The sequence below is a fragment of the Chiloscyllium plagiosum genome, unplaced genomic scaffold (assembly GCF_037043375.1).
Source record: "Chiloscyllium plagiosum isolate Xiang-an unplaced genomic scaffold, Cpla_swu_hap1 HiC_scaffold_4, whole genome shotgun sequence".
NCBI lineage: Eukaryota > Metazoa > Chordata > Chondrichthyes > Orectolobiformes > Hemiscylliidae > Chiloscyllium > Chiloscyllium plagiosum.
This window is the reverse complement of record NW_028270142.1, coordinates 130,404,368-130,431,670: the sequence shown is the minus strand read 5'-3', so window position 1 is coordinate 130,431,670 and position 27,303 is coordinate 130,404,368. Positions and strand designations below refer to the sequence as shown.

Genomic DNA, 27,303 nt, shown 5'->3' with positions numbered 1-27,303 from the left:
TTGTGAAAAATGCTAGAGGTAAAAGATATGGTTCTAACCATATTTTAAAATAAATCTTGGATGTCAATGAAAACAGAATTGCAGTTAAAGACTCATTATTTTACAGCCCCACATAGATTCAAGGTTTCCTTTATATCCATTACAGGAATTTAGGTTTCCTTGAGACCTCATTTTTCTAAACTCCGATGAGTATAATCCTAACTGATCCAGACTGATTGGTGGGCTATGGTCTATAAGTTCACCTGGCAATTCATGCTGACAGTTTACCTAAATGGCCATACTCCATTTTGTCAGTTTGAAGTAATTTTACTTTTCATTGATTGACCAGGATATTTTACAGAGTGTTAAAATGGAGCAAGCAACAGAGCCCAACATTGCAGGAGTCATTGCTGTAGTTGCCTCATCATGTCTATTTCAATGGCCATCCAAATTAATCTATTCCATCATTTGATTGTGTTTTGCAGACAACCTAGGAATAATCTGAGAATCTGCTAAAATAGGAACAAAAGAAATGTTGCATGAGGTAACGATCCTGAAACGGTTAATTTTGGAGACAGCATTAAGCTCCAAACCAATTGGATGAAGTCATACAGGTTTGAATGGTGGTAAGGCAGAATATATTTGTGCAGACCTCTATCCAGTCTCCACGTAGCCTTAATCACATTGTGTCTCATAATAATGTAAGTGCTTTGAATGAATCTGTTTGAACAAGTTATGACACAGCTCTGGTGGGATTCAAACTTGGGCCTTCTGACCCAGAAGCAGGGATACTACCACTGTGTCACAAAGGCCCTTTTTTGATTAATGCATCTAATTGCCACCATACAATAAACTATATCTTGTTAAGACAAGAGACCATCCTTGTTACAATTTAGAAGTGGCTGTTCGTTTACCAGTGTAAACCAAATAAGCATTTAGATGCAATCAAGGAAATAGGAATGTCCTTTTATCCATAAAGACCATAAGAAATAGGAGCAGGAGCAGGCATTAGACTCCTTGATGGCTTTGCCATCCAGTAAGGTCGTGCTGGTCTGGTTGTGGTGTCAAATCCATTCTCCAGGCTGATGCTGATAATCCCAGGCACCCCTGTCAATCAAAGATCGATCTAACTCTACCTTGAATGTGTTCAATATCACAAACTCTACTACTATCTTGGGAACAAGGTATCAAAGATTAATAACCCTCTGAGGGAAGAAATCCCTCCTCATCTCCACTTTAAATGGAAGACTCCTTACTCAGAAATTTGATTCCTCCAAACTTCCTCTCAGCATCTGCCCCACCAAGACCCTGCAGAATTGTATACATGCCAAGAGGATCATAGAATCCCTACTGTGTGGAAACAGGCCTTTGGTCCAACAGGTCCACAGCAACCCTCCAAGACCCATTCATCTACATTTACCCCTGACAAATCACTTAACTTACACATCCCTGAACACTATGGGCAATTTAGCATGGCCAATTCACCTAACCAGCAAACCTATGGATTGGGAGGACACCAGAGCATCCAGAGGAAACTCACGCAGACAGTTGCCCAAGGGTGGAATTGAACCCAGGTCCCTGGTGTTGTGAGGTAGCAGTGCTAACCACTAAGCCACTGTGCCACTGCATTGAGCCACTATGCCATCATTAGTGATTATAATATATAGTGGATCAGTTAACCAAGAGGAAATAGGAAAATTAGGTTATTTTCAGATTTACAAATTGAAAAACAGTAGGGTAAAGGGATTAATGCTGGGTCTTCAACTGTTTGCAATCTGTACTAATACCTTGAATTAAGCAACTGAATGTATTGGAGACAATGTTGCTGAATATGCAAAGATAGTGAGAAGATAAGTTATGAGGAGGACATAAAAACTCTGGAAAGAATAGAAGGTGATCGCTGGCTGGCTAACATTTTTTACTGTTCATCCCTAGCTGCCCTTGAGAATGTGTGGTGAGTTGCCTTCTTGAATTTAAGCTATCAATACCCTTTTCCAGAGTTTTTATGTCCTCCTCATAACTTATCTTCCCACTATCTTTGCATATTCAGCAACATTGCCTCAAATACATTCTGTTCCTTAATTCAAAATATTACTACAGATTACAAACAGTTGAAGAACCAGCATTAATCCCTTTCCCCTACTGTTTTCAGTTTGTCAATCTGAAAATAATCCTATTTCCTCTTGGTTAATTAGTCCATTATATATTATAATCCCCAATATATCTATACACACACACACACACACAATCAGCCCTTATCGTGTGTAGTAACCTTTTATGTGGCACCTTATTGAATACCTTTTGGAAAGCCAAATGCACTACATCTCCTGTTCCTCTTAATCCATCCTATTTGTCACATCCACAAAGGAATCTAATAAAATTATCAAACATGATTTCCCTTTCATAAATCCACATTGATTTTACTTGATTATAAATGTTTGCTACTACTGACTTAATGATGGATTTCAGTATTTCCCAACAGCAGAAGTTACACTGACAGGGCCTTTCTGTTTTCCCTCCTTTTTTTTGAAACTGTATTGAAACTGTAGCTGCTATAAAATATTACTTCATATACAACGTACTCCTTTGAAGCACAAAGCAATTTGATTTATACATTAAAATAGAGCATCCTCGGGTAACGACGTTGGTATCATCTCTACATTTGCAATCTCCATTACAGCAAGCAAGTTAAAAATACTATATGGGTAATTCATCAATCCCCCAACTTCTTCACCTTAAGCATTTCATTTCTGTTCCCATCTAACAAACTGTCAACACAGCCTGGATGAAACCTGCTAACTTCCTCTATACTTCTGAAAATTCTTGATATTGTTCTAAGTCCCTTGTCGATAGAGACATCACAAATGCAGTCCAATATCTTCCTCACTCCTTATGCATGACTCCCAAACTCCTGTGGTGAAAGTTCCAATTCTTTCATTGTAGTAACAACATGAGTATTCAACAGCAGGGGTTTCTAGAAATAATGAAAACCTCAGCTTGTCATGGGTCAGAAACACTCACAAAAGTTCCATACTGCACTTCAACCCAAATTTTGTTCAATAAATGAACATGTTTAGCATAAGTAACCTTCCATGTTGACAAAATGCCCTTGGAAATACCTTGCATTTCATATAAAATATAACGCAATTTGTGAAAATATTTAACCTTCCATAAAAGGAAAATTCCAAAGGGGTCATTTCTTCCTTGTGATATTCTTTATAATGCTGAAACCCTCTCCAGAGCTCTCATTAACAGTCTGTCTTTGCCCTGTTGTTGTTTGATCCCAAACTGATTTACAGTGAAGTAAATTTACTCCTTGTTACCTTGCTTTCAATTGGAGAAAACTACATTTTGAAATATTTATGCTTTGCTTTCTTCTCAGAATTGACAGGATTAAGTGGTTTTGAAACTATTTTCCCTTTAAAATTGTTCTTTATAAATAGCAAAAAATTAATAATTTCCATCTAGACTGTCTGCAAACATTCTGTCATAGTGCTATCTTTAATAAGTCTGTGATTGGGATTCGTTGTCAAGGCTTCTCTGCATCATTATGAACATTCTTTTTTTTAGTGTTATCTGAACTTAAGATAGACATTAGTACAATTCCTGTTCTTTTGTCATTCTAAGGTAGCCTGGTCTATATTATGTTGCAGAGCTGCATTCCTTGGACGCATGCATGATCTCTATAATCAAAGAGTTCCCTATCTATCTTGGGAGCTGCATTTCAGAAGCTGCAGCAGGAAAAATATCAGATATTTATCTGCGAGGAATCATGGTTTGATTTTCCATTGTTATTTTTGGAAATGCAATGAAAATCATAGCAATTAATGTACCACATAGTGGTGAAGTCCTATTTGAGGTGGAACTTGTGGCCCTAAGGCACACCTTGGGTTCAGTTATCTACCCTTGACTTATTCTCTGTTCAAACACTGAAGCACACTGCAAGTTGGAGATACCGCCATTCAGATGAAGTCTTTAGTGGAAATTCCTGGGGATGTAAAAATCCATCCATTCGCAGCATTTTTCTTGTTATGTAGCTCAGTACTTATCCTTCAAACATCATGAGATAATAATATTGTCACAGTTGCTTGTGTGAGCCTGCTGCATCCAAACTGTTTGCCACATTTCCTAACACAACAGGGGCCACCCTTTAAAAATAATAAAAAAGCTTTCATTGATACTGAAGCTATTTGGTCACCCTGAGGGGAGAGCACTGTGTCAATGCAAGCTCGTTCTTCCAGAATATATGGAAGGTAAAGAAAGGATGGCTTACTTGTGACTACGCTGCATTTACAAATTCTGTACAGTTCATAGTTCTAACAGAATAGATGAAGACTTCAGGCATGTACACACTACCCTTCCTGTGCTTTGTATAAAATGTATAAAAAACCGCATTCACACTGTGTGTGATGATGATTTACTTTCGCAAGAAATGTCGCTAGGCTTGAGTTCAGCCTGCATGAGTGTATCACGGAGAAATAATACTGTAATTACACTGAAGGGAAAGGAAATGAAGGAGCAAATTAATGCAGACGCTGGAATCTGTACTGGCAACAAAAAAACTGCTTGTGATCACAGTGAGTAAGGCAGCATCCGTGGAGAGAGAGCAAACTAACATTCTGAGTCTAGATGACTCAACAGAGCTCTGGGTGCTGCCTGACCCGTTGTGATAAAGAACAAAGAACAAATAACAATACATGCCTTGTGCTTCTTTTTAAACTTCCCCCTTGCACCTTGAATCTGTGTCCCCTAGTAATTGACCCCTCCACCCTGGGAAAAAAGCTTCATACTTTCCACTCTATCCAGTCATTCACAATCGTATCAACTTCTATCAGGTCATTCCTCGTCCTCCTGCATTCCAGTGAAAACAAACCCAGTCTATCCAACCTTTCTTCATAGCTAGAGTTCCCCAAACCAGGCAACATTCCGGTAAACCTTTTCTGTACCCTTTCCAAAGCATCCACATCTTTCTGATAGTGTGGTGAACACAACTGTATGCAATATTCCAAGTGTCTGGATCAGTGGAGCTGGAAGAGCACAGCAATTCAGGCAGCATCCGAGGACAGGCAAAATCGACGTTTCGGGCAAAAGCCCTTCATCAGGAATAAAGGCAGAGAGCCTGAAGCGTGGAGAGATAAGCTAGAGGAGGGTGGGGGTGGGGAGAGAGTGGCATAGAGTACAATAGGTCAGTGGGGAAGGAGATGAAGGTGATAGGTCAGGGAGGAGAGGGTGGAGTGGATAGGTGGAAAAGGAGCTGGGCAGGTCGGACAAGTCCGGACAGGTCAGGGGATCGAGTTGCTGGAGGTTAGAAGCTAGGATGAGGTGGGGGAAGGGGAAATGAGGAAACTGTTGAAATCCACATTGATGCCCTGGGGTTGAAGTGTTCCGAGGCGGAAGATGAGGCGTTCTTCCTCCAGGCGTCTGGTGGTGAGGGAGCGGCGGTGGAGGAGGCCCAGCACCTCCATATCCTCAGCAGAGTGGGAGGGGGAGTTGAAATGTTGAGCCACTGGGCGATTTGGTTGATTGGTGCGGGTGTTTCGGAGATGTTCCCTAAAGCGCTCTGCTAGGAGGCGCCCAGTCTCCCCAATGTAGAGGAGACCGCATCGGGAGCAACGGATACAATAGATGATATTAGTGGATGTGCAGGTAAAACTTTGATGGATGTGGAAAGCTCCTTTGGGGCCTTGGATAGAGGTGAGGGAGGAGGTGTCCACGCCCTGGTCCACGCCCCCCTACGACCCACCCTCCCATCCTGGATGCAGTCATTGTTTTTACCTCTAATATTCCAAGTGTGACCAAACTAAAGGTCTGTAATACTCAATGCCCCTTCCAATGAAATGGAGGAGCTGGTGTTGGACTGGGGAGGACAAATTTAAAAATCACACAACACCAGGTTATAGTCCAACAGGTTTATTTAGAAGCACTAGCTTTCGGAGCACTGCTCCCTTATCAGGTGGCTGTAGAATGGCATCATAAGACACCGAATTTATAGAAAAAGATTACAGTGTCATGCAACTGAAATGATATGTTGAACAAACCTAGATTACTGTTAAGTCTTTCATCTTTTATAATGGGTTGCAGGTTTTGGTTTATTATTATGTAAATCCCAGAACTTCTTTTAAGTCACATTCTCAAGATAACTTAAGATTTATGAACAAAGGTGATATCACAGCTCAGACAATGCATTGAAGATATGAGGTTAGAGTCTGTATCCCAATCTTGAGTCAGACTAATTCTAGTTCCAAAGTCAGAATTTATTACATGGATTTACTGCCTACATTGACTTCCTGTAGGTTGTGCGTTTGTTGAACAAAATAGAATATATCTTGCAAATATAATTCTGCCTCCAAATAAACCTGTTTGATTATAACCTGATATTGTGTGATCTTTAACCTTCCAATGAAGGCAAGCATGCCATAGGCCATTTTTAATACTTTATTTACCTGTCCTGCAACCTTCAGTGATCTGTGGACCTATACACCCAGATCCCTCTGCATATCAATACCCCGAAAGGTTCTGCCATTCACTGTATAATTCCCACCAGTATTTACCTTCCAAAATGCATCACGTCACATTTGTCCAGATTAAACTACATCTGCCATTTTCCTGCCTATGCGTCCAACTGATCTATACCCTGTTGCAACCTCTGACAATCCTCTTCACTACCCGCAACTCCACCAACCTTTGTATCGTCTGCAAATTTATGAATTAGACCAGCTACATTTACCTCAAAATCATTTATGTGGATCATGATAGCAGAGGTCACAGCACTGACCCCTGTGGAACATCACTAGTCACAATGCTCCATTCTGAAAAGCATCCTTCCACTGCTACTCTCTGTTTCTAGTGGCTAAGATGTGGAGGTGCTGGTGTTGGACCAGGGTTGGACAAGGTCAAAAATCACACAACATCAGGTTTTGGTCCAACAGGTTTATTTGAGAACACTAATTTTTGGACCGATGCTTCTTCACTACGTGGTAGTAAGACAGGAAGACCTTAGGCACAGAATTTATAAGGAAAAGATCAGAACGAAGCCAGTTCTGTGTATTGCCTGCTGACACCTGATACCATGGGACTTCTCCTTTTGTACCAGTCAGCCATGAGGGACTTTGTCGAAAGCTTTACTGAAGTCCATGTAGACAACATCAGCTGCTTTTCCATCATCAACCATCTTTGTCACCTCCTCAAAAAACTCGATCAAGTTAATGAGGCACGATCTCCCTGTACAAAACCATGCTGCCTATTGCTAATAAGTTCATTTGCTTCAAGATGCATTAGGATCTTGTCCTCGAGAATCTTTTCCAATAATTTCCCTACCACTGATGTGAGGCTCACAGGCCTGTAATTTCCTGGATTATCCCTGCTAACCTGCTTAACCAATGGGACAACATCGGCTATTTTCCAGTCCTCTGGAACTTCACCTGTGGCCAAAGAGAGTACAAAGATGTCTGTCAGTGCTCGAAGCAATTTGTTCTCGTGCCTCCCTCAATATTCTGGGATAGATCCCATCAGGACCTGATCTACCTTAATACTTTTCAAGATACACAACACCTCTTTGTTTTTAATAGCAATTTGACTTAGAAATTTGACACTCCCTTCCCTGAAATCATTTTCCACCAATTCCCTCTCTTTGGTGAATACTGACACAAAGTATTCATTTAGGATCTCACCTACCTTGTCTGGCTCCACCCATAGATTCCCTCCTTTATCATTTCCTTGGCTACCCTCTTGCTTTTCATAAATGTATAAAAAACCTTGGGATTCTCCTTAATCATGTATGTTAATGAATTTACATGACCACTTTTAGCCATTCTAGTTCCCTCGTTTAAGTTCTTGCCTATTTTCTTATATTATTCAAAAGTTGATCTCTAGCATTTCTTGTTTTCAGGAAAGGGAATGAAAGAATCCTGAATTTCATGTGGTATAATCTCTGATGCTGAGGATACCTCTTGTACTTAGTACTCAGCAGGTGAACATTGTCTTTTGGATCATTAATTATCTGGAGTATTGCAGGAGCATTAAAGTGAGAAGTAGGTCCATCTTGCAACATTTGCTTCACCTCTCATGCATAGATTTGTTACGGTAATAGTTAAGCTATATATGCAAAATGAACACATTTGTATTATGACGAGCTGGTACTTTTACTCTAATTAAGAACTATTATGATTAAATTACTTTCAGGAAACAAATTATGCTGCAGCACATTACTTGTTAAATGTCACGCATGCCTGATTTCATGCTTTTCCTGGGGACATATAATAACAGCTTACAGTAAATTATACTAATGACTGCCATATGTGTTCCTATCCAATAAGAAAAGAAGAGAGGTTTGCATTTACATTCCCTTTCCCAAACCCGTAGGATGTCTCAAAGTGATTTACAGCAATGAAATATTCTGGAGTGTAGTTACTTGCTGCAGTTTAGGAAATGCAGTAGCGAAAGTCTGTATAATAAGGTCCCACAAACAGCATTGTCCAGACATCTGTTTTTAACAATGTTGCTCAAGAGATAAGTATTGGTCAGCACATTAGGGCGATTCACCTTGCTCTTCTTTCTATTGTGTCATGAGATCTTTTACATCCACTGAGAGGGCAGACAAAGATATCTTAATGTAACATCCAAAATCACATCTCTGACAATATACAGTTCCTTCAGAACTGCACTGAAGCTGCAATTAAGGATAAACATGGATTCAAGATTGCACCACATCCTTGTTTAACATAAGTTAATGCTCAATGTGTATTGTGATACATGTGGTCACGACAGTTGCTGACTCTCATTGTCAACATTTTGGCTGCTTGAACTTCTGTACAATGGCTATAGAAGTTTTACCTCATTAAAGGCATTATATAAGTGGAAGTTTTGTGTGATGGCATCAAGGCAGCTTTGCTGTTACACCACATTCAGTACCACAAGACTGATTCTGCTGTGAGTTGCCATTTTACAAATTGCTGTTCATCATTGGCATCGTGTTTCCCAATGTCTGGCCTCAGCCCTGGTCATGGATCTTTGAGGAAATCTCTGTTGCTGGATTATTTACTATGCCCTCACTTCAAAGGGAACAGAGCACAGAATAAGGACAGAAAGAAAAACAGAATTACTTTGGCTTGAAGTCCATGGAATTTGGCCAAACCTTGGCTACAATTGGAAAAGTATGAATCACCTTAGCTCATGGCCTTGGCATTACTTTGCTCAGGGCCTAGCTTAGACAGGACTGCACAGCTTTTCAAAAAAATGCAATTTCAGTTTTATGAAGCACATTCTATCCACATTACATCACAATGAACTGTAGATACCAACTACTGGTGGCCTTCAACTAAGGTTTCAGCTACCAATCCTGTTCTGAGTATAAGCGTCTGTGTAATGATCAGTGAGAAAGAAGAGTTGACAAGAAACTTAACAAGAAGAGGCACTTGAATTACATAACAAGGCATGATATGGAGTGGACTCAATGGGCCGAATGACCTTACTTCCACTCCTGTGTCTTATAAGTTATAACATTATAACAATACATACAATTAATGAGTCTGGTAAATTACAACTGTGAAGAGTCAGAAATAACACGTGCCTCCAGTGGGTCCTTGTGCAAGACTACCTGGTTGTCCACTCAAAATCTGTGTGGCATCATCAGAATTGGTAGGACTGAATACAAATTCAGCATTAATGTTTGGAGATCCCTAGCATTCCATTGACACTGGAACCCTGGCTCCGCGCTTGGTAACCCACAAGTGTCCCTGGAGTATCTTAGTGAGGATGTTGTCCAACAGCAAAGTTGGAGTGACCTACATTTGATCAAACACCAACAAGTTATTGATAGTGGCGAAATGCTGTTGGTGTTCAACATAGAGTTTCATGTACAACCACTCATGTCCTTTGATCTGGCAATCCTCCAATCCTATACTGACAAATGGCAACACCTGTTTTCATTTGTTCCAGTTGAATTTGATTGAGCATTGGTGTGGCTGAGCAAAAGATTCGGTTTTCCCAGCAAGGCTATTGGCAACCACTCTGGAGAGAATATGTACTATTGTTTGTAGCTTCCCCTATACAAATTTGGCCTCATAGCAAGCCTCAGAAGGTGGAGTTGGAACTTCTGTCTCTGTGAAGACATCCATGCATTGATTAGGAAGACAAAGACTTTATCATCTGTTTCCAGGAGAACCTTGAATAAAGAAGTATTCTGAAAATCTCTTGCATGCTCACGTGACAAAAAGACACTCTTTATTTATAACTGCTTTGCGAATCTCCATGTCTGACAGTGCCTTGGAGACATGACACACCAGTGTCTGATGCCCATCTGGTTGCTCCTGATGCAGCAACCAGATGGGCTTCAGCTACCTATGCCAGTAGCTGAAGCATTCATGTGATTGCTGGAGAGGATGGATTTCAGTGTCCCAGATAGCCGTGCACTGCATCATGTCTTTGATTAATTGGAATTCATCCACTTGAAGTGAGTCCCAGTACCAACTTTAAGGGCACGTCTCAAGATTTCAGACATTGGTGCTCCAATCTAGAAATCTGTGCAGATCATAAACTGATTTTGCAGTAGGAAACTCCTTAACAATCTTGTTTTCTGTCCAACCAGATTTATCTCAAGCAGTGAACAAGTTCTTTGGAAAGTTTGCATTTTTCATTGATGATAAGTTCTTTGGCTGGTAGACACTTTAGAACTACCTCTAGTTATGTACTCCATCTTTCAACGTATGTGGCCTTCTAAACCTTGCCGCAATGACAAAAAGCAGTGGACCCAGCACTGATCCCTGTGGCACTGGTCATAGGCCTCTAGTCTGAAAAGCATCCCTCCACCATCACCATGTCTATTGCCTTCGAGCCAGTTCTGCATCCAAATGGTTAGTTCTCCCTGTATTCCATGTGATGTAATGCTGTTTTAAATCAGTAGTATAGAAATGCTGCTTGTAATCTTTTGTCTTCAGCTTGTATTCTTTAAATCTATGCTGTTCAAATTCTGTTCGCTTATATTTTCTTCAGACTATTAAACTCTATTACAATGATTTTACATTATTCATTTTGTCTGCAAGCAAGCATTTAAAAATGAACAAATATTGGCAGGTAAAATCAAGGAAAACCAGGAGTGCTTTTATCAGTACATTAAAAGCAAGAGGGTAATTATGGAACAGGTAGGGCCCTGCAGAGATAAAGGAGGTAACTTATGTGTGGATATAGAAGATGAGGACAGCATCTTAATGAATACTTTGTCTCTGTCTTCACAAAGGAGAAATGCAGATTTTCTCGTTGAGGAGGAATGTGAAATATTAGATGTAATAAACGTAATGAAAGAGGAAGTACTGGAGAGATAGATAAATTATCAAGCGCCATATAGATTGTATCCCAAGCTATAACAGGAAGCCAGAAGGAAATGAAGGATGCTGTGAGGATCTTGTTCTAATCCTCACTAGGTACAGATTAGGTACCAGGAAATTGGGGGTTCTGTGAATTATGCAATTGTTTTGTAATTATAAGCCAGTCAGTCTGCCTTCAGTACCAGATAAAGTATTAAAATCAATTCTGAGACACGAGATAAATTGTCACTGAAAGTGATAGTGTGGTTTTGCAAAGAGAATGTCATGTTTTATTGCCTTAATTATATGTATTGAAGAAATAACAAGAGGGATTGGTGAGGAGAGTATACTGCATCTTGATTATGGATTTTGGTAATGTATTTGACAAGGTTCCACATGACAGATTGGTCAGGAAAGTAAAATAACTTGGGACATAGGGAAAAGTGGTGAGCTGGATCTGAAACTGGCTCAGAGACAGGAAAGAAAGAGTAATGGTTGATGGACAATTTTGCAGTTGTAAAATGTCTTCCAGTTGTAAATCCTTTGCTGTTTGTCGTACATGTGGCTGGATTGAACTTAAATGTGGGAAGCATGTTTATGAAATTGCAGATGATATAAAAATTGACTGTGTAGCTGATAATGAAGACAATGGCTATTGACTTGAAGATGGTATCTATGGTTTAGTTGAGTGGGTGGAAAGTGGGAAATGGAATACAATCTGGAGAATTGTGAGGGAATGCGCTTGGAGAAGGCGAATAAAGCTTGGGAATACCCAATAAACAGAAAGCTATTGAGGGGGAACAGAAGGTGAGAGATCTTGGACTGCAAATACATAGGTAGCAGGACTGGGAAGATAAAGTGGTAATGAAAACATATGGATGCTTTCATTTAATGGATAAGATATATGCTGTCAAAGCAGGGATGACATGTTGGAACTATATAAGATATTGGCTAGGCCACAGGTGGAATTTGTGTTTAGTTCTATTCATCATGTTACAGGAAGGACTCAATTGTTCTGGAGAGAGTACAGAGCTAGGGCTAGGGCTTGAAGACTGTAGTTATGAAGAAAGATTGGACAGGTTAGGATTGTTTTGCTTAGAATAGACAGATACTAAAAGATCAATTTTGGCTTGATAAATCATATGCTTTTCAAAACAAAGGCTAACACGATGGACACACAATGAAAAACATGTACAATAGACATGTTATTTCCTTAAAGCAGAAGAGTCTTCTTTACACAACAGAAAACAAATGAGTAAATAACCATGTAATGTAAATGTAGAACAGAGTCTGAAAGATCTCAAAACATACAGCAAAGCAAAGTCTCATCCTGTTTGTCAACACTATTTGTTTACAGAGATACAAATCCAGAGAAGTTATCCCTCTATATCAAATGTTTAGGTTTGATTTAATTGTTTCTCCCCAATCTTTTTCCCCAGTAGATTGTTCTCACATGAATATTGAAAAGTTAGAGTTTCTCAGCTTTAAGTAACCTGAAATTTCTAACCAAAAACTTCTGGTTTGTAAGTTGTATCAACTAAATTTTTGCACTGACCAATTATGCTTTAACTGAACTGTTGGAGACCCCCTTCTAGTTAAAATCAGAAGTCACATGACAGCAGTGTGATTGCTGTCACATTGGGTGGCACAGTGGCTCAGTGGGTAGTACTGCTGCCTCACAGTACCAGAGATCAAGGTTTGATTCCAGTCTTGAGCGACTGTCTGTGTGGAGTTTGCACATTCGCCCCGTGTCTACGTGGGTTTCCTCTGGTGCTCCGGTTTCCTCCCACAATCCAAAAGATGTACAGGTCAGATGAATTGGCCATGTTAAATTGCCTGTAGTGTTAGGTACATTAGTTAGGGGAATGGATCTGGGTGGGTTACTCTTCAGCGGGTTGGTGTGGATTTGTTGGGCCGAAGAGCCTGTTTCCATACTGTAGGGAATCTAATCAGTTTATAGTCCAACACGTTTATTTGAGGTGAAGTGAGTCCACTTGTGATTTCACATAAATCTGTTGAACTATAACCTGGTGTCATGTGACTTCTGACTTTGTCCACCCCAGGCCAACACTGACACATCCACATCCTTTCTAGTTAAGAAACTATATTTACTTCTGACCGTGTACAGGGGTTTGCTCTTAACTCTGTCTAAAAGCTTTCAATGTCTGGGTTTCTTAAACTAAAGGAGAAAGTGAGGACTGCAGATGCTGGAGATCAGAGCTGAAAATGTATTGCTGGAAAAGCGCAGCAGGTCAGGCAGCATCCAAGTTTCTTAAACTAAAACCAATATTTAATTATCCTAAACATAAAACAAGTTAGTTAGCTTCCAGACTTGCTGAGTTTCTCCAGCTGTTCCTGATCTTTGATACATGCTGGACAGGTCACTGTCCTTCCAGGAATGTCTGACCTAGGTAATATTTATCTTTTGAAAAAAAGTTCATAAAAGTACTGACTCCCATATGCCACTATTTTAAAATCTGAATCCTAAAAGTTTTATTTAATATATTTCAATCCGATACCTTTCATAACATTCTGTGTAACTATTTTTGCCCTTAGCTTGCAACAAATCTGTTTAACATAGATCTGGCATTCTCAATTTTAAAATAAACAAGAACAATTCTTATTTGCTTTGAACTTTGTGTGATGCAATGTCTCCTTAATTTTATTCTTTAAGTTCCGCTCTAATTTTTTAACTATGCTTCCCAGTTTGAGTTCTCCAAATGCACTCTGTCCATTCATCTTGACAGAGGGTCCTGTCATGCAATTGGCAGTATCTCTAATCTACTCAGAACCTCTGGGTTCAATTTCCAAGGACTTGATGGGCAAGGTTGGTGTTTGATTAAGGTAATGGTTTAGAAGGGGTTAATGCTCATCTTCCATTGCCTCCCACCCACTTTACTGTTGTTTCACACAGTCTGTGAATGGAGATAAAAAGTGCTTATCAAGTTTTTGGAAGGAATAGATGATCTGTACTGGTTCTGTAAAGGTACTAGCAGCTATGACTGAACAATGTACTTATTGTTATCATGTAGTAAACTTCTTGTTAACTAACTACAGGGCCGCTTCATTCAATCCCCTACCATATACTTTTAGATTGCCTTTGCTTTCTCTTAGGCCAAAGAAGGATTGGTAGCAGTGAACTACCTTAATCAACCTTTATCATAGAATGCTTCATCATAAAGTGTGGAAACAGGCCATTCAGCTCATCAAGTCCACACCGACCCTCTGAAGAGTATTACACCCAGCACCCCCCCCACCTCCCACCACCACCACCACCACAACCATCCTATCCACATAACCCTGCATTTCCCATGGCAAATTCACCTAACCTGCACATCTATAGACTGTGGGAGAAAACCGGAGCACATGGAGGAAACCCACGCAGACACAGAGAGAATATGGAAACTCCACACAGGCAGTCACCCGAGGGTGGAATTGAACCTGGTCCCTGGTGCTGTGAAGCACCAGTGCTAACCACTGAGATACTGAATCACCATGCCACCCTTATTTTACTCAGTGTCACGGACTGGCAGAATTGGCAAATACCACAAAGTATCAAAAACAATCATCTGTGAAAAATCACAGAAGTTGCATTCAGAACTCATCCAAGAAAGTTGAGTATTAACCTATAAATCGTTCCTACACACTACAATAGCAAGTGGTAAGAATATGAGTGATTCTTGGGTAGCCATTTACTGTGGAAAGAATATTGGAGTCCCTACTGGCCGTGCTTCCATTAAATAAGTGGAACTGCAGGACAAAAATCTTAAAATTCAGCCTAAGAATCATGAACAAAATGGTGACTGATCGTGTTGTAAAAAAGTGTCACTGTTTCCTAATGCAATCTGTAATAGTCGTCCAACTTGGGAAGTTAAACCATTCAATCAAGTGAAATGTGACTGGTGAGAATAAACAGCTTAAGCTGTCATGGCTTCAAGGTTAATATTGTTTCCAATATTGTTTTTGCATAGAGACCATTCTCCTCATCTGTCTGTCAGTTCAGTATCATCATGATATCATCGCTGTACCACAGGCATGTTACCTGAGGATACAAAGTTTTATACTCTATTTTACCTAAGGATTACTTGTAACAGATCATACTACTCTGCCTCTGCTCTATTCTAATAGCTGAAGGTTGTGACTGTGAATGTGCTGTTGTATAGAAAGTTGAAATTAATATCCGTTTGATTCTTCAATACCATACCCATGCCTACATGACGGGGGTGGCAGAGGCATTGCCATGTCAGGTAGGACATCCTGCTGGAGGCAAAATCACACCATGATCATCATTATCCAAATGTCAACATCTATGTAAAAATGCATGAAACCTTAGCCACCTGGACTCTGAGTGAACTGTAACTCACCATTAACATTTCCTTTAATTGAGTCATAGAGTCACAGAGATGTACAGCACAGAAACAGACCCTTTGGTCTAACCCATCCATGCCAAACAGATATCCCAACCCCATCTAGTCCCACCTGCCAGCACCTGGCCCATATCCCTCCAAACCCTTCCTATTCATATACCCATCCAAATGCCTTTTAAATGTTGCAATAGTACTAGCATCCACCATTTTCTCTGGCAGCTAACTCCATACATGTACCACCCTCTGCGTACCTTAAAACTTTTGATCAGGTCTCCCCCTTAAACCTTTAAATTCCAGGGACCAATTTCTCGCCTTCTCCAGCCTCGCTAGTCTTCAGCCTTTTCATCCTCCATTATAGAGGAGCCATCTGATCCATTTGTCACATATCTTGTAAAATCCTATATTTTTTTACAGGAGTCAAGTGTTCCAACCCTATTTAGGCTAAACCTTTTAATAATATTTAGAAAAAATGATTTATGAGTGGCATTAGTGATGGCAAACCCACATGTGGAAAGTTTGTGTCATATTAATTTCTGGAACATATCCGACTCCTGACAAGAGTTACTTAAAGGGAAAGGAAAGTCTCGTGGGAGTTCCTTTTGCCCTGATTGCTCCCTGCTTTTTATTAGCATGGTTTCCATGGCATCAAAATAACTGTCTGTATTTATATTATTTTTTATGAAAATAGGGGAGCACATATTCTGAGACATTCTCCCACAGACTTTCACTTAGCTTTTATCATCATTATTTTGAATCAAAACAGACTGCAACTCAATTAGCTCCACATTGAAGTACATCTGGGAACCAGATCAGTGGTGTACAAGAATTGCTGTGTTTGAGACGCTGTTAATAATCCACTGTAAATACCAGGGTGAAGCAGGGCAGACAGACTAAAAACTACGGCTATCGACTTTATTATTCAGGATTAAATCACTAGCATAAACCAGTGGGGCTGAATGGCCTGTTTCAGCACTATCTTTTGTGTACTTCTATGCATTGACATCAGTGTGGGATAATATTTTAAAACAACATCATAATAAAATGTTATTGGGTTAACAAGAGATTAGCTATACTTAAACTTAAAAATGAAAGTAAGACATTAATATTAACTTAATATAACAATATAAAGACTGTAAGTACCACATCACATGTTTTCTTTAGTCTCTGGGGAATTATCAACTGTCATAGCCACCACTTGGTCCTTTAACTCCTAGCTCAGGGCAGAAAGTTGTGTGTAAATGGGTTTGACCACTCTCCTGGTTGACATTGCAGTGTACTGAAGAAAAGATGCTTTGTCCGTTTTGAGGATGATTCAGATCAAGGTCCTCTCTGCCTGTTCTGACCTTGCAAATCAATCTGAATCCCACTGTTTGAAGAGTTAGTAGTTCTCTTGGAATTCTGGTTATATATTCCCCTTGTAACCAATATAATTAAAAATAACCCCCCCTGGTCACATATCCTATTAGTGACCTTGGGATATTTGTGTCTTTGGAATTGTTTTAGGAGGACTGTCCCTTCAAGTAGCAAAGAGGCCATCATTATTCAGAAGACCTTTACTGACAAGCTGTGAACACAAAACAGGTCCTAATGGAGCTCAGTCTGGGTCAGCAGAAGACTGCTGAGTTTATGTGAAGCCAGATTAGTGTGGCTGCTCCCACCAGCCCCACAAACAAGATTACATTTGGGAACACTTATACAATGCACTGTTAGTAAATATTGGGCTATGTGGTTTTAATGCAAGCTCTAGACATTGGTCCTGAAAATTGCAATTCCTTCAATCAATCCAATGTCCACGTCTAGTTTAACCGGCCACCTTGGAATATGTTGCCAGCTCCATCTCTGGGGTTACTAGGATGATAAAGCTACCTATCTAACTTTGTGGTCATTACACTTCGATTAAGAGTAGAAGTCAAAATGGACCTCACTATTCACAAAATGGCTGCAATTTTTGCCAGCCTAACTGTGCTTCGATCGTATTAATTTTATGTGGAACACTTTAACATACCACAATTTCTGTTGTCATGATTAGGCACCTAATCAATTCAGTGGGTAGGCTGATTTCTTGACAATGTTGTTGAGCCAAACATAGCTTTCAACTGCTTAAACAAGAAAATGAAAGAACTGTGGATGCTGGAAATCAGAAACAAAAACAGAAACAGAAATTGCTGGAAAAACTCAGCAGGTCTACGTTAACCTGGAATGTTAACTCTGATTTCTCTCCACAGATGCTACACAACCTGATTAGTTGTTTCCTTGCTGGTGACTTTGCCTCAGTGTAAACTGAGTGATCTCAAAAGGCACGCAGGCCTGGACTGTCCCACTATTACTCTAAGTCTGGAATCGGGAAAATTTCATGGAGTGAAATCCCTGGCTTGCTTTATAAACTGCTTAGCAGCGGATTGACTTCCCGCAAGATTACCATTGGAATTCTGAAGTCGGACCTGGTAATCCCACCCACCTGGAGCTACTGGCCAATCTGAAACTGGTATCTCTAGCATCATGGATACTGCCAGGATACCTCCTCTCAGAGCCCGAGGTAGAGAAAGGTAAGTGTTGTTTGTGCGGGGTTTCTAAGGTCAGGGGATGTGGTTTTGTGCGTTGGGGGGGGGTGAGAATAAGGGGCAGAAGGGGGTGGTTCTCAGAGGCCACCTGACCTCCCAATGTCAAGATTCTCAACTGTGCACAAATCAGAACAGATCAATGGAACCATGCTCCCGCCACACCTCCATATCCCCCCACAAACTGACAGGTTTGCCCTCATCAGTTCACCCGTTCGTTTGGTCAACTCTTTCTCGTGCTGCCTGGAGTTTTAATAATTGCAGTCCAACAGGATGACATCCTTATGACCATTTAAGGGCCTTCTTTGGCAGATCAGGAAGGTTGATCTTGGGCCTTCTTACCCAGAACTTTGATATCTGAGGTGGCAGGTACATCCCAAGTGTTCAGTATCTTCCCGGTGCGAAACCACACCTCCCCCCCCCCCCCCCCCGCCCGATTACTGCCACTACTTTTGGGAGGGAAAGCCCAAGTTGGATGCAACAGAAATACCGGATCAAGTCTGACTGTGTATACATTAACTAATTTTCCCATTAATCCTGCAGAATTACAGACAACAGATCTCACACTACTCTGGGAAAAACATAGAAATGAAACCATCTTACTTCAAACAAGGGATGCATACAAAGTTCTCTCAGGATGAATCACATTAAGTGACTCTCTTTGAGCAACCCTTTGTATGTATGAAGGCCTTGAAACAAAATGGGCTCTTTTTTTTGTTTAATTCGAAGATGCAACTAAACAATCCTTCCTGACTTTACAATCGAGTCACTTCCATTCTAATTTTCTTCAATTTGCTGCTTCTCACACTCAGTGTGAGCTGGAAATGAAACAATCTCAAGTGCACATTTGTTCTCACTAAGTACTCACTAATTCCATTCCTTTCAGAGCAGAGCAAGTCGAGGAGAGGAATAAAACAGAGTTCAATTGTTTGAGGTATGTAAATGGCACAAATTAGAGACAGGAACTGCGAACAATTAAGGACATCTCCCCAGCCTTGAACTGTCACTGAACCAAGAATGTACAAGCCCACCTGCAGCACTTTGGTCATTGTCTCAGTGGTTATGTTAAGTGCTAAGTGGAGTTGCAGGTACACAGGATAATGGAGAAGGAATTGTGTATGCTGGCCTTTATTGGCCAGTGCACTGATACAGGAATTGGGAAGTCATGTTGTGACTGCACAGGACATTGGTTAAACCACTTTTGGAATACTATGATCAATTCTGTTCTCCCTACTGTAGGAAGGATGTTGTGAAAATTAAATGGTATCAGAAAAGATTTAAAAGAATGTTGCCAGGGTTGGAGGGTTTGAGATGGAAATGTGTTGCTGGAAAAGCGCAGCAGGTCAGGCAGCATCTAGGGAACAGGAGAATCGACGTTTCGGGCATTAGCCCTTCTTCAGGAATGCCCGAAACGTCGATTCTCCTGTTCCCTAGATGCTGCCTGACCTGCTGCGCTTTTCCAGCAACACATTTCCATCTCTGATCTCCAGCATCTGCAGACCTCACTTTCTCCTTGGAGGGTTTGAGCTAGAGGGAGAGGCTAAATAGGGTGGGGCTATTTTCCCTAGAATGTTGGAGGCTGAGAAGTGACCTTATAGAGTTTATAAAACCGTAAAGGACATAGATAGGGTGAAAAGCCAAGATTATTTCCCTGGGGTGGGAATAAGGCATAGGTTTAAAGTGAGAATGGTGTGTATGGAATGAACTGCCAGAGGAAGTGATGGAGGCTGGTACAGTTACAACATTCAAAAGGCATCTGGACAGGTATATGAATAGGAAAGGGTTTAGAAGGATATGGGCCAAATGGGTCTAGAGTAATGTAGAACATTTGGTCAGTATGGACGAGTTGAGCCGAAATGTCTGTTTCCATATTGTACATCTCTATGACTCTAAGAGCAGAGGAATTTCCTCAGTACGTCATTGACTATATCTACCTCAAATAGTAGCATCACTCTTATCATTGAACTGACATTTCTGGAACATTGCTATGCACAAATTAGTAAATGAAGGTCAAAAGTAATGTCTTTTTGTGATCTGGTCACCAAGGTGAGCATGGCCTCAATGATCACCATCCTTTGAATGGACATCACAGCATCTAACTTTACAATTTTTGTAATTCAGAGGCCCAGGTAATACTGTTGGAACATGGTTTGTATCGCATATCTGCAAAATTCAATTCATAAATTCAAGAATTGAAAGCTACTCTTAGGTGATAATTTTTGTTTTATTCTTTTATGGAATGTGGTGTTACTGGCTAGGCCAGCATTTATTTTCCATCCCTAGTTTCCTTTGAGAAGGTGGAGGTGGTGAGCTACTTGCTTGAACCAATGAGGAAGTGGTAACACATTTCCAAGTCAAGATGGTGAATGGCTTGGAGGTGGTGATGTTCCCGCATATCAACTGCCCTTGTCCCTCAAGATAGTAGTAGTTGTGAGTTTGGAAGATGCTGTCCAAGTAACCTTGGTGAATTTCTGCAGTGCATCTTGTAGATGGTACACACTGCTGCTACTAAGCACTGGTCGGAGCATGCGAATGCTTGTGGATGTGTTGCTAATCAAGTGTATTGTTTTGTCCTGGATGGTGTAAAGTGTCTTGAGTGTTATTGAAGCTGCATTCATTCAGGCAAGTGAATGAATACTTCATCATACTCCTGACTTGTGCCTTGTTAATGGTAAATAGAATTTGTCAGGAGGTAAGTTACTTGCTGCAGGATTCCCAGCCTCTTACTCCTTTTACTCTTGCCAGGTGTAGTGTGTGTAGTTTTGGTTTCTTTACCTCAGGAAAGATATTATTGCCCTCGAGAGAAGGTTCACTAGATTTTGTTCCCAGGATAGCTTGACTATTTATGAAGAAGATTGGGGAAATTGGGACTGAACTCTTTAAAGTAAGAATAAAAGATAGACCCATTGAAACATACAAAATACCTAAAGCGATAGACAGGGAATGCAGACAAGATGTTTCCCTGGTTGAGGATTCTAAAAATGATATCATTTAGGGCCAAGATAAGGAGATATGTTTACTCAGAGGTTGGTTAATCTTTGGAATTCTTGATTCTGGAGGACTGTGGAAGCTTAGTCTTTAAGTATGTTTAAAGGGAAGGCGAATAGATTTCTGATTATCAGTGACATAAAAGGTTATGGGGACAGTGTGTGTAAAAGGTACTGAAGGGCTTGATTAGCCACAATTATATTAAATATTGGAGCAAATTCAATGGGCTGAATGGCCAACTGTGTTCCTACATTCCCAAATTAGACAGACACGATTTCCCCTCCAGCAATCTGTGTTGGCTGTTCCTAAACAAACCAACTGTTTTCATGTGACTTTTAATTCTACCCCAAATAATTGTTTCCAGACTTAAAACAACATGGTTGATACTTACTTGTTCTCTGGGACACTCGCACCATACAACCCCACCGCTCTGTGGCTCAACATTTCAACTCCCCCTCCCACTCTGCTGAGGACATGCAGGTCCTGGGCCTCCTCCACTGCTGCTCCCTCACCACCTCACGCCTGGAGGAAGAATGCCTCATCTTCCACCTCGGAACACTTCAACCCCTCCCCCCACCTTACCCCACTTCCAAACTTCCAGCTCAGCACCATCCTCATGACCTGTCCTACCTGCCAATCTTCCTTCCCACCTATCTGATCCACCCTCCCCTCTGACCTGTCACCTTCATCCCCACCCCCATCCACCCATTGTACTCTTTGTTACCTTCCCCCACCCGCCTCTCTGACCTATCACCTTCATCCCCATCCCATCCACCTATTGTACTCTTTGCTACCTTCTCCCCAGCCCAGTTCTCTCCACCCTGGAGGCTCCCTGCCTCCGTTCCTGATGAATGCCCGAAACGTCGATTTTCCTGTTCCTCGGATGCTGCCTGACTTGCTGTGCTTTTCCAGCAGTCTAATCTAGACGCTGTCCTTTAACAACGGCCTAACAAGCCACTCTGTTCAAGGGCAGTTAGAGATGGCCAATTGCAAAATTGCAGTGATATCCACACCCCATGAAAAAATAAAAAAATAAATCTACAAGATTTGAAACAGCCTACTGTTTCCTTACTCACTGACCCCATTCACAAGACTAGTGACCATTCTTTGTAACAAAAAACAAATATCAATTAATTTTTGTCATTGTTGCCTTTGTCTCTACCATTGTAATTCAATTGAAAACCATGCTGCAGATTAAAATCTTCCATTGTGCTTAATATTTTATAGATCACCATAATTCTCTTTTCATTGGACCCTTGTGGCTATGCAGCCATGAACCCAAATCCTTATGTTCCATGATGTTCTCTTTTAAGAAATGCTATTTACTTAACAGATGTTTGAAAAGCACATTTACTAAGCCAATAAAACATCTGCTTGCTGAGGCAGGTAGATACGCTTTCAGAATCTGTGCTAATGCGATGCGGCTGTTGTCTCAATAAAACACCATCATTAACTATGTCTGAATCATGACACATTTTACTCATCTCCCATGGGGTTGCCAATAAGAAAGTGATCTGTAGAAGCCACACTCAGATATAGCGCAGAAAGACAAAATTCCTGAGAGGGATCAAAATAGCTTTTCCTGGCACTAATCCAAATCAACAAAACTCAACAGGGGTAGTAAGAACTGTGCTTGTTTTGTGGTTTACTTGTGGCTCTTTTCATCCTCTGGTACAGTGTTAAACCAAGCTACTGTGTATGTGACTACTTAGCCTGTAAGTCTCCAATATCTGTCAGGGCTCGCTCTGTGTTGAAGTCAGAGGGATGGTTCCCTGGTCTTTTATACTGGGAGACAAAATGTGAAAAAGGCAAGGAGAGGCTGAGGGACTGGGATTTGAATGTAGAAGTCCAGGACCAATTTTGTCCAGATCATTAATTCCCCTTCCTTTCTATTATGAGTGACCTGAGGAATAGTATCAATTTCATGCATCAGTTTCTCCTCGCAGGGTACTGAATATCAGATAAACAATCTGAAAATTTTGACACATGGGTGTAGTTGACAGAAAAGATTTACAAGGATATTGCCAGAGTTGGAGAGTTTGAGCTGCAGGGAGGCGCTGAATTGGCTGGGGTTTTTTCCCTGGGGTGTCGGAGACTGAGAGGCGACCTTATTGTGGTTTATAAAATCATGAAGGGCATGGACTAGACAGCAAAGTTTAAAGTGAGAGGGGAAAGATATAAAAGGGACCTGAGTGGCAATGTTGTCGCACAGAGGATGGTGTGTGTATGGAATGACCTGCTGGAGGAAATGGTGGAGGCTGGTACAATTACAACATTTAAAAGACATTGGATGGGTACATAAATAGGAAGTGTGTAGAGGGATATGGGCTAAATGCTGGCAAATGGGAAGAGAGTAATGTAGAATATCTGGTCAGCATGGATGAGTTGGACTGAAGGGTCTGATTCTATACTGTACATCCCTGTGACTCTAAGTAGTAGTGTTGAGTGGAGGAAAGTTGGCTTTAAATACAGGAGAATTCACTCCTCTTCTTTGTACCGTACTCTGGTGATATTCATCTTACTTAACAGCTGGCATCTCCAACAATGTAGCATCCCCACAGTGGAGCACCAGGGTACCAGCACAAGTCCTCTTGTTGTAGTTTTAAAAAATTCATTCATAGAATGTCAGGGCAGCTCCAAGTCAACTGCATTGCTGTGAGTCTGGAGTCACATGTGGGCCAGGCTAGATAAGGACAGCAGACTCCTCCCTAAATGCAACATTTTGTTAACCTTGCAGTGAGCATATGAGCTCAACATCATCCTTGACATCTCCTGTACGTTCCACAGGTACATGCTTAAGAAATGATTGTATTGCCAGAATTGTGTGGATCAAGAGAGGTGTAAATGTCATGCTAATGCATCATGTTCCCAAAAGAAATAAACATCCTGGTCACAGATTAAATTACAACTTCACCTTGCTGTCGTGTTGCTATCCAGCACTACGCATGGAGACAGCCCACAGGACTTAATAAATCCTCGCATACTGCGGAAATGGCAACACACTAATGAACAGGTAATTATGTAACTCCCCAGTCTATTAAAACCAGATTGCAAGTCTATTACAGCTGATTACATTTGCCAATTTCAGCTGCATCCATTTACATTTGTGCATCAACACTTGTGCTAAAAGGAACTCAATAAGAATTTTGAAACAATTAGATGTCATTGAATTTAACTCTGGGGGAATTCTGCACAGTCGTTTCAAATGACATTTGTCAGTGGGAATAACAAATGAATGTAAACTGCGGTCTGAATAACTTTCAAGGCTAACAGATCTGTCACTTTACTCTTTTATTTAGACATTGACGATGTTGCTATATTATTTGTGCTGTTATTGTCATTATTCCCTCCCTCACATTTTCATGTTCTTTTATATTACAGAAATCTCCAAATACATCTTGTCAACTAGGGATTCAAACCACAAAAAAGAAACTATTGACGTACTAAAAAACATGGATCATGAAACTTAAAGAAGAACCCAGAAGAAACACCCTCTTTTAACTGTGACAAAACAACTTGGATTCATACAGCACCCTCAAACTAATAATAAAACTCAAGGCATTTCAGAGGGATACTAGAAAACAGAACATTAAACTGAGCAACACAAGGATTATAGATATTTTTAATCAACCTGTTCAGACGTGTAATGATACAACTCTGGAATAGGTAGGACTTGAACCCAGGCTTCCTGGCTGATATGTAGGGACGCAACCATTGAGAGAGCTCATACATATGGAGTTGTTGGCTGGGATTTTCATTCCCGGTCAGGAGTGCAGAAATAGAAGAATTCCCTGCTCTGTGAACCCAAACCTAAACATGGCCATCCAGCCATCGGATCAGAGGGGGCAGGCTGGGTTAGAAGCTAGGTTGGGTAATCCTGGAAGAACAGCTGGGTGTGAGGGCCGGCTAACCAAAAATCCTGACTTGGGAACTCAGCGCTGTGTCCAAAATTAAAAACTGCCCTCAGCTCTCACTACTCCTCCCTACAATCCCATATACTCCCCATTCTTCATCGATGACAACTGTCTTATGCCTTTCACTCAACACCTGACCATGCCCTCATGCATCTCATGCCAAATGATTACCCCAAAATAACCTTTATGTCCTCTTGCCCTCTATCTTGAGGTATTCACATCTGCCGTCCCCACCATGACATTTTGTTTGGTCCTTATCACAGCTCATGCCAACTTATATAACCCACTCACCACCTTTGTTCATAACACCTACCAGGCCAACTCACCTAGTATTTACCATGGCAGACCTAAGGAGTCATTGCAGAGATGAGATAAAATAACTTTCTTTCAAATAAATTTCTAAGTATCTTTTGCAGACTTCACTGAATTGAATAAAAGAACTCTCATTCATAAACAAACAGTCATTTACTATAATTGCTTACATTCAACAAAATAAAGCCTTATAATAACATTTCATTCAAGTGCACAATCTAATGCAGCAGCAAGTATTAGAAATCATAATCCACAGCCATAATTTTGGAAGCACTTATAGCTGTCAATCAAAATATGAGATGACAGGCACCTTACTGTGATAATGGATGGTTATAAATTCAGTTATGCAGCATCAGACCACAAATTTTTCTAATACTTTTGACAGTTCATTTTGACAGATCTGTTGGCAGTTCCAATGAACTTGACAGTAATAGGTTTATGCATCTTTAAACACACATTCATGCCTATTTTCAATAATTTTACGTGCAGTTGACCTATGTTCAACAATTCCAAAGAGCAACTGACTAATCGAAATGAACCCTGACCTCTACCAAAAGGCATTTCATGTCCATCAAAGGTGCCACAGGACCAGATTCAAAGTAGCACTATATTTTTTCAAAGAAACAAATGCACACATTTCAGAAGTACCCTTACTAAGTCCATTCCCGACAGTCGAGTTTCACAATACTGAGCTACCTTAAGTGAGGGCAGCTGTTGATTTAGATTGTCAGCTGCCTCCTTGAACGGAGCAGGTATGCATCTGGACTGAACCCCATTGCCACTCCCTGAAATGAGAAATGTTATGTCTAGGCCAGACTTTCATTTCTCGGCTCATTCGCCATTTCTGCCACATCGTGTTGAATATCCAAGCTGTTAAGTCAGATAAGCAAAGGTTCAGTCAAAGAGACAAATTTTAAGCAGTGCACTAAAGGAGGAAAGTGTGATAGAAAGGTTCAGAAAGGGAACTCCAGAGCTCAGGACCTCAAGTCCTGTATAAATTAATGTCATGGCTGCTTAAGTATCCTCAATTGGAGGGATATTTCAGACGGTTGTGGGGCTAGAGGAGGTAACAGAGATAGGGAAGGGCATGGCTGCAATGAGAATAGATAACAACAAAGATGATAGTAAACACAATATGCTCTTTGTCTGGAAGCATGTGAGTTTGGTGTGAGTTAGGACATAGGCAGCAGAGTTTAGGGCTGGCTTTCGGTTTATGAGAGGCCAGCCGGGACTGTGTTGGAATTGTCAAGCCCACAGCTAACATGGACATGATAGAGGGTTTCTGCAGATTAGATGCTGTATAACTTGCAGTATGTTATGAGTCTTTTCTACGTTTGAGTATAAGAGCTGGCAATTCATGTTAAAATTGTACACAAAGTTGGTTTGCCTGCATTTAGAATACTGTGTACAGTTCTGGTCGCCACATTACCAAAAGGATGTGGACGCTTTGGAGAGGGTGCAGAGAAGGTTGCCTGGTATGGAAGGTAGTAGCAATGAAGAGAGATTGAGTACGTTAGGTTTGTTTTCATTAAAAAAAAGGAGATTGAGGGGCTGATTGAGGTCTACAAAATCACAAAGGACATAGACAGGGTAGATAGAGATAAGCTTTTTCCCCGGGTGAAGGATTCAATAACGAGAGGTCACGCTTTCAAGGTGAGAGGTGGAAAGTTTAAGGGGGATACATATGGCAAGTGCTTTACACAGAGGGTGGTGGGTGTCTGGAATGTATTGCCAGCAGACGTGGTAAAGACAGGAACGGTAAATTCATTTAAGATGCATCTGGACAGATGCATGAGTAGGTGGGGAGCAGAAGGATGCAGATGAACATATAGAAAAATACAGCGCAGTACAGGCCCTTTGGCCCTCGATGTTGCGCCGATCCAAG

At 40.8% G+C, this 27,303-nt stretch overlaps 1 protein-coding gene and 1 long non-coding RNA gene across 8 annotated transcripts in view; one reads left to right on the top strand and one right to left on the bottom strand.

The window, feature by feature from the left end:
• Positions 1 to 27,303, bottom strand: part of LOC122548881 (receptor-type tyrosine-protein phosphatase mu) — a 903,264-nt gene that overhangs the window by 55,284 nt on the left and 820,677 nt on the right. The gene's annotated exons all lie outside the window — the stretch shown is intronic.
• On the top strand, positions 475 to 24,702 carry LOC148150486 (uncharacterized). The gene is made up of 3 exons (XR_015756864.1): positions 475 to 605; positions 17,872 to 18,192; positions 24,574 to 24,702. It is a non-coding gene; the product is annotated as an uncharacterized LOC148150486 (long non-coding RNA).